Genomic DNA, 5956 nt, shown 5'->3' on the forward strand with positions numbered 1-5956 from the left:
TTTTTTTTTTTTTTTTTTTTTTTTTTTTTTTTTTTTTTTTTTTTACTAATATATATTTTTAAATGGACATCTACATACAATATGAAATATCTCACCTGTCACTCATGTCTATGATTGGTAACGTCAAGGGGATAGAAACCCTGTTCTCTTTAGCATAGGGAGAATCTTGGTATATAAAAGGAGGCCACTGTGTGGGGACACAGCTCAGCTTCCAATTTGTTCTTCGGGATATCCATCTCGTAAATGGGATTAAACTTTAACACCAGGCTTCTATCTTTTAGAAGAGGAACACATGCAAAGCATTTCAGGATCCTGAGGGAAAGGTAAAATGGCTTTTGGCAGCGTTTTTTAGGATGGATGTTGATAATATAGTGAGAGCATTTGAGTCTCCAGGTGGGGGTGAAACAAATATGGCTGCAACGTCAGTCACCCATTGATCACCAGGATTGAGCTGCTCATCCACTGTAACCCCTTGCTACCATCATGGTGTCATCAATATTAATGTTTCTATTAAATACATTCTGTTGACTGAGGAACTAATAGAGTTAACAAAACCTCATAGTCAGACAAAGGTCTAGAAGCAGGAGAGAGGCCTCAGGATTTCAATTCAGAAATGCATGGCCTGCCTCCCAACTGTCAAATCTCTCTCCCAGGGTCACAGACAGGAGCCGAAATGCTTTCATCCCTTCAGGTCAGGTAGTTCTCAGTTTTCAAGTCTCCCTCTACATTTTAATGACTTCCTTGCAGGTTGAATCTCTTTAGCAGTGGAAAGACACAGAGAGTCAGTGACTCCTCAGTTCCAGCTAAAATTGCACATCTGTGTTTCTGCTTCAGTTAATGAACCCAATCTCAGGTGAAGAAGGAAGATTCCACCTAAGAGTAGTTAAAAAAAACAAAAAAACAAAACAAGGTCTCAGAATAAGAGAGACAGGGGCTCTAACACTCTATGTGACCTAGGGTAAATTACTTAACCACTCTGAGCCATAGTTTTCTCATCTGTAGAATGGAGATTGTAATACTTACCTAACAGGACTGTGTGAGAGCTAAATAAGATAGTACTTATAAATGGCTCATTATAGGGCCAGACTCATAGCAAGCACACAATCAAGAAATGATCATTTTTAATCATTCTAACGGCAAACTGGGGCAAGAGCAATTAATGTGACATCAATTCTGCTGCCTGCATTCCCCAAAGGAGAACCTGAGCATTCACCCTGGTGACTCCCCCATCTGGAGTTCACAGTGGAGGCAGCTGCACCAAGCCTGACCTCAAGCCCTTCTCATTCCTAGGTCAGGTGGGACCTTTCTCTGATTCTCAGTCAGAAACCAGAGCTGGGCTCACCCAGAAAAGAGACCCAATAGGCTGGCAATTGCCTATTCTGTTTCTGGATTCAATCTGCATTTACCCACAGCTTTGAACAGATCATTTGTCTGTTTTCCAAGGAAGTCATGAATTATCACTAAAAAGCCTGAATCCCCTTGTTGATACAGTCTAGTTCCAAATCACAAATGGAACTGGCCCCTGACTACCATGGGTAGGGAGTCATAAATCCTAAGCTCCCCACACACATCCCAATACTCTTCTGAACTTTTTGACCCTCTCCAGTGTGCCCCCTCCACAGAGCCTGAGCCCCCAGACACCCCATCCTTTCATGTCCTGACCCAGTCACCATCAAGACACTTGAGTGATCCCTGACCCATCACAGTGGTCCTTTCTCAGAGGGTCGAGAGTGTGTTTAGACCTTGGGCTTGAGGGAACATAGCACAGCTCTAGAATCAAATCCCAGCTGTAGTAACTCTGACCAAGCATTTCCCTTATTTAAATAAGAGATAAATTTAAAACCTTATTTGAGAGAGATTAATGAGATTTCTAAAGCACTTGGCACACCGTGGCATATGGCAGATAAATGCAAAAAAACAAAAATGTTAGCTCATATTAGCATTAGCTATCCTATGGAAATGAACAGCTATGTCCCGCTAAGAATGGCAGGAGTGAAGAGACATAAGGGCATGGGTGAGAGATGGACCCTGAGGATCATGGACATCTGTCCTGGGTGCTCTTTATAGCCTACCATGCCTACTAACTTACCAGGCACAGGGTCGTCATAAATGCAGCAACTCCTTCCTCACAGATTTCAATATTCCAAACACTGGACTCTTGCCAGCGTTTCAAAGCCCTTTCAAGAACTGAGAGGCAACAAGAAGAGCTTTCTCAGCAGCTTCCATTCGGTTCTGAGGAAATACCTCTCATTTTTCTCTACCCAAAAGCAATTTTCCAAAAGACTTAATGCCAGGAAGGGATGCTTTGGTGTTCTTTGGAGATGCATCGCCATCTAGAGGATGTTGTGTCACATTGCAAGACAAATGTGGTTAACGAGATGTTCTGAAAGGTTTTTTTCCTTTTTGGTGCTTCAGCCTCTCAGGGGGCATGATGCCAGGCATTCACTGCTGCATGCCATTCAAGAGGGGACAGGATGCTGTTTGGGCAACTCTCATTTAAAATATCAAAATGCAATCCCAATTATTTTTCCCCACTGTTCTGAAACACTTGATTTCTTAAAGGTTTGTGTCCTTGATTTCTTGGAGGTTGTAATCCATTAGAGATCTTCACAGGTACTTTTCTAGATGCAGCACCATCACCACCAGGGGGATGGTAGCAGACCCCAGGTTAGATGCTCACCAGAGTAGGTGCTGTTCTACAGAGCGGCTGTGACTTGGTGGGAGACAGGTTTGATCTGTGAGCCATTCAAAGGTGGTATGTTGTCTCTCTTCCTCTTCAATTCATTCCTTAATCCATTGTGATCTGACAGCCACCCCCACTGTTCCCTAAAACTGGCACTACCAATGTCATTACCCACTGTCCCATTTAGTCTTCTCCTTAACGATCTTACTTCACATTAGTCTGAGATGATCTTTCCTACCTTCCCAACTGCTCCATCTTACCTTTATTTGCCAACATCTCTCTGCCTACATTTCCAGTGCTAATGTCCACTCAGACTTCTTTCTCCAGCCTTATTTGTGTCTCACAGAGGTCCTCAAATACTGGGTATCCAGTATTCACTAGGATCCTCTGTGTTTTGAACAAGTTCCTCAGGTGATTCTCATGTGCACCAGAGTCTGAGAACTAAGGAACTTCTCATAGGAAGTCTTATTCACTGTCATTGGTCATTAACCGCACAGCCACACATATTCTGAAAATTTCAAATCTTATGCAAAACCATTATTTGACTGGCTTCTACCTCCAGAAAAGTTACTACCAGGTACTTCTGGCATCTTGCAGGCGTTCTAATATATGCTCCTGGACACATCTGGCCCACAGTCCTAAAGCTAACCCCAAGTCATCCTCATTTCCCCTTCACTTTTAACCTCTGGCTCTCCCTGGCTGTGGAGCTATATCCGTGGGACACCACAGGCTCCTCCTTCAACGCAGCCAGCAGAAAGCACCCAGCTGACAGTGTTCTGCTGAAGAATGGGCAAAACTAGCTATCTTAGGGTAGGTTTCTCCAAAAGTAGAATCTGAGGAAAGGACTTGGGTGCAGATGGCTTAGATGAGAACTGATGCAGGAATCCAGAGTGAATAAATGAGAGAAGTAAAAAGAAAAAGAAATACAAGGATGTGCTAACCAGGTCACCACTCTAAGAAAAGGGCACAATTCAACCAGGACCCTCAAGAAACACACAGGGTGTCTCCAGTTTTGTCCCCCTGAAGGATGAGTGGCTACAGCTTGGGGACTGCTCCCGGGGGTACTGACTTCCGCACATTTCTGGGATGCAACCGCACATGAGTCAAGAGGGCTCATACAGAATCAGAGAAAGAACTAAAGAAGACATTGGAAAGATGCATGGAATGAGTCTGAGGTCACTAGAACCATCTGCCACAACTACGGCTGAAACCAGAATTGGGGAATGACACGGGCATCAAAGGTTCTGTCATACTCTGCCCCTCTCCTTTATGTTCCATTGTTCAAGGACCTCCAAAGTAGTGACACCTAAGCCTCAATATTGTTTTCAGAGTCAATTTTTCTTCAGTTTTCCTTAGTTTCTGACACATAACAAACCATAAATACCTAGTGAATTCAGATGTGAATGCAATGTAGAAGAAGAGGAGGAATGAATCCATACTGTTCTTAGAATCATTCCCTCCCTATTGTGAGCCAAAGCCACGTGCCTCTGGGGTGTAGGGACCTGTGGACGTGTTTGGTATCTTGAAACATCTAAAAGAGCTATCCCGGGCTGGGGTTGTGGCTCAGTAGTAGAGCGCTTGCCTAGCATGTGCGAGGCCCTGGGTTCGATCCTCAGCACCACATAAAAATAAATAAACAAAATAAAGGTATTGTGTACAACTAAAAAATAAATATTAAATAAAAATAAAGAAATAAAAGAGCTTTACCTGCCTACATTCAGGCAAGATAGGCAGGAAAGCCTCATTCTCTGTCACATTTGTCATGAGTGCCTCCTACAGAGCCCCTCCAGCCCCAACATTTCTCCCAATGTGTCCACATGTGTCTGAAGATCTGTATGCTTTAGAACTTTGTCCCTATTACCAGACTCTTACTTATGTATCTCCAAGTCAGATTTCTGCCCTGTGTTCCATAAATCTAACAACTCATAGGACACATCTACCTGAATCTGAGCTTGTTATCTCCTTCCCAATCTTACAAATCCTCCCCTGGATTTCCAGTCTGCATGAATGACACTTATATCTATCTACCTGGCAGTCCACAAGGGAAACCTGAGTATCATCTCAGGTTTAACCATTATTTTGCCATCCATGTGCAGTTAATCACAAATTCATTTCCATTGACAAGGAAATTTACCTAAAGTGAATTTGCCCTTTATAATTTATCTACCTGAAACCCATTTGCCTAATGACCAATATGCCTAAGGAAATATATGTATTTTTTTGCCTGAAGTTCTTATTATGGATTATAAATTAAGATTAAGATTGGGGTCACATAACCAATATGACCCCAATAATTAAACCTAGTTTTACTTTTTACATAATCATGCATTATTCTTTCAGCATATTGCCATTGGTGTGATTATTTTGTACATTGTGGGTGAATTTTTTATTTATATACTTTAGCACACTTTAAGTAGTTTTTAAAATATGCTACCTCTCAGTAAATACTTATAAAATTTGCAGCATTTCAAAACTAGGGTTTTTTTTAATTCACTCTCATATTTTTTCCTTGCCTCCTTTGCATCTTTTGTTTGTTTTGCATGATGTATAGTTTACGTGTGTTTTAGTCAAATTGTATATCTGGTATCCAATCGTATTTGGAAGCAAGAATCAAGAAGTATAGAAAAATGTTCTGAAAGTTATGCCCACACAAGGATTCATGCACAGATGTTCATACCAGCATCAGCTGTAACTACCCCAAACTGGAAATGACTCAAACACCCACCGGTTCATAAGTGGAATATGACTTTGCATCAAAAAGGAATGAAATTCTGATGTGCACAACACAGATGACCTCAAAACATTATGATAAGCAAAGCTGTGAGTCACAAAAGACCACATGCCATATGATTCTGTTTATGTGGAATCCTAGGAGACAGTGAGAGAAAGCACATCCATGGTTGCCTGAGACCAGTCATTGGGGGAGGGATTGTCCACAAGAGATCACTGTTAAGAAGCCAGGATACAGAGATTTAGTTAAGTGGTCATTTCCACATAGCTGCAAGGGGGGCTGGATTCAAATGTAGGCTCTGTTTTCACCAGTTATGCATCTCGGATCACGAGTCTCTGTGTCATTTTAGGTCACATCTCCCAGAGATAAATCATCTTACTTGGGTCTACAGGAACACTTGCTTCTCAGCCTTTTTTATTTTTTTATTATTTTTCCTTTAAAGTCCCTTTTTTAGATATTTTTTCTAAACAACCCCCATGGTATTGCTTGTATGTTTAGGTACTGTAGCCTTTGAAAGATCACAAATCATTATAATATCTAAA

This window comes from Marmota marmota, unplaced genomic scaffold (assembly GCF_001458135.2).
Source record: "Marmota marmota marmota unplaced genomic scaffold, marMar, whole genome shotgun sequence".
In the NCBI taxonomy this organism is placed as follows: Eukaryota; Metazoa; Chordata; class Mammalia; order Rodentia; family Sciuridae; genus Marmota; species Marmota marmota.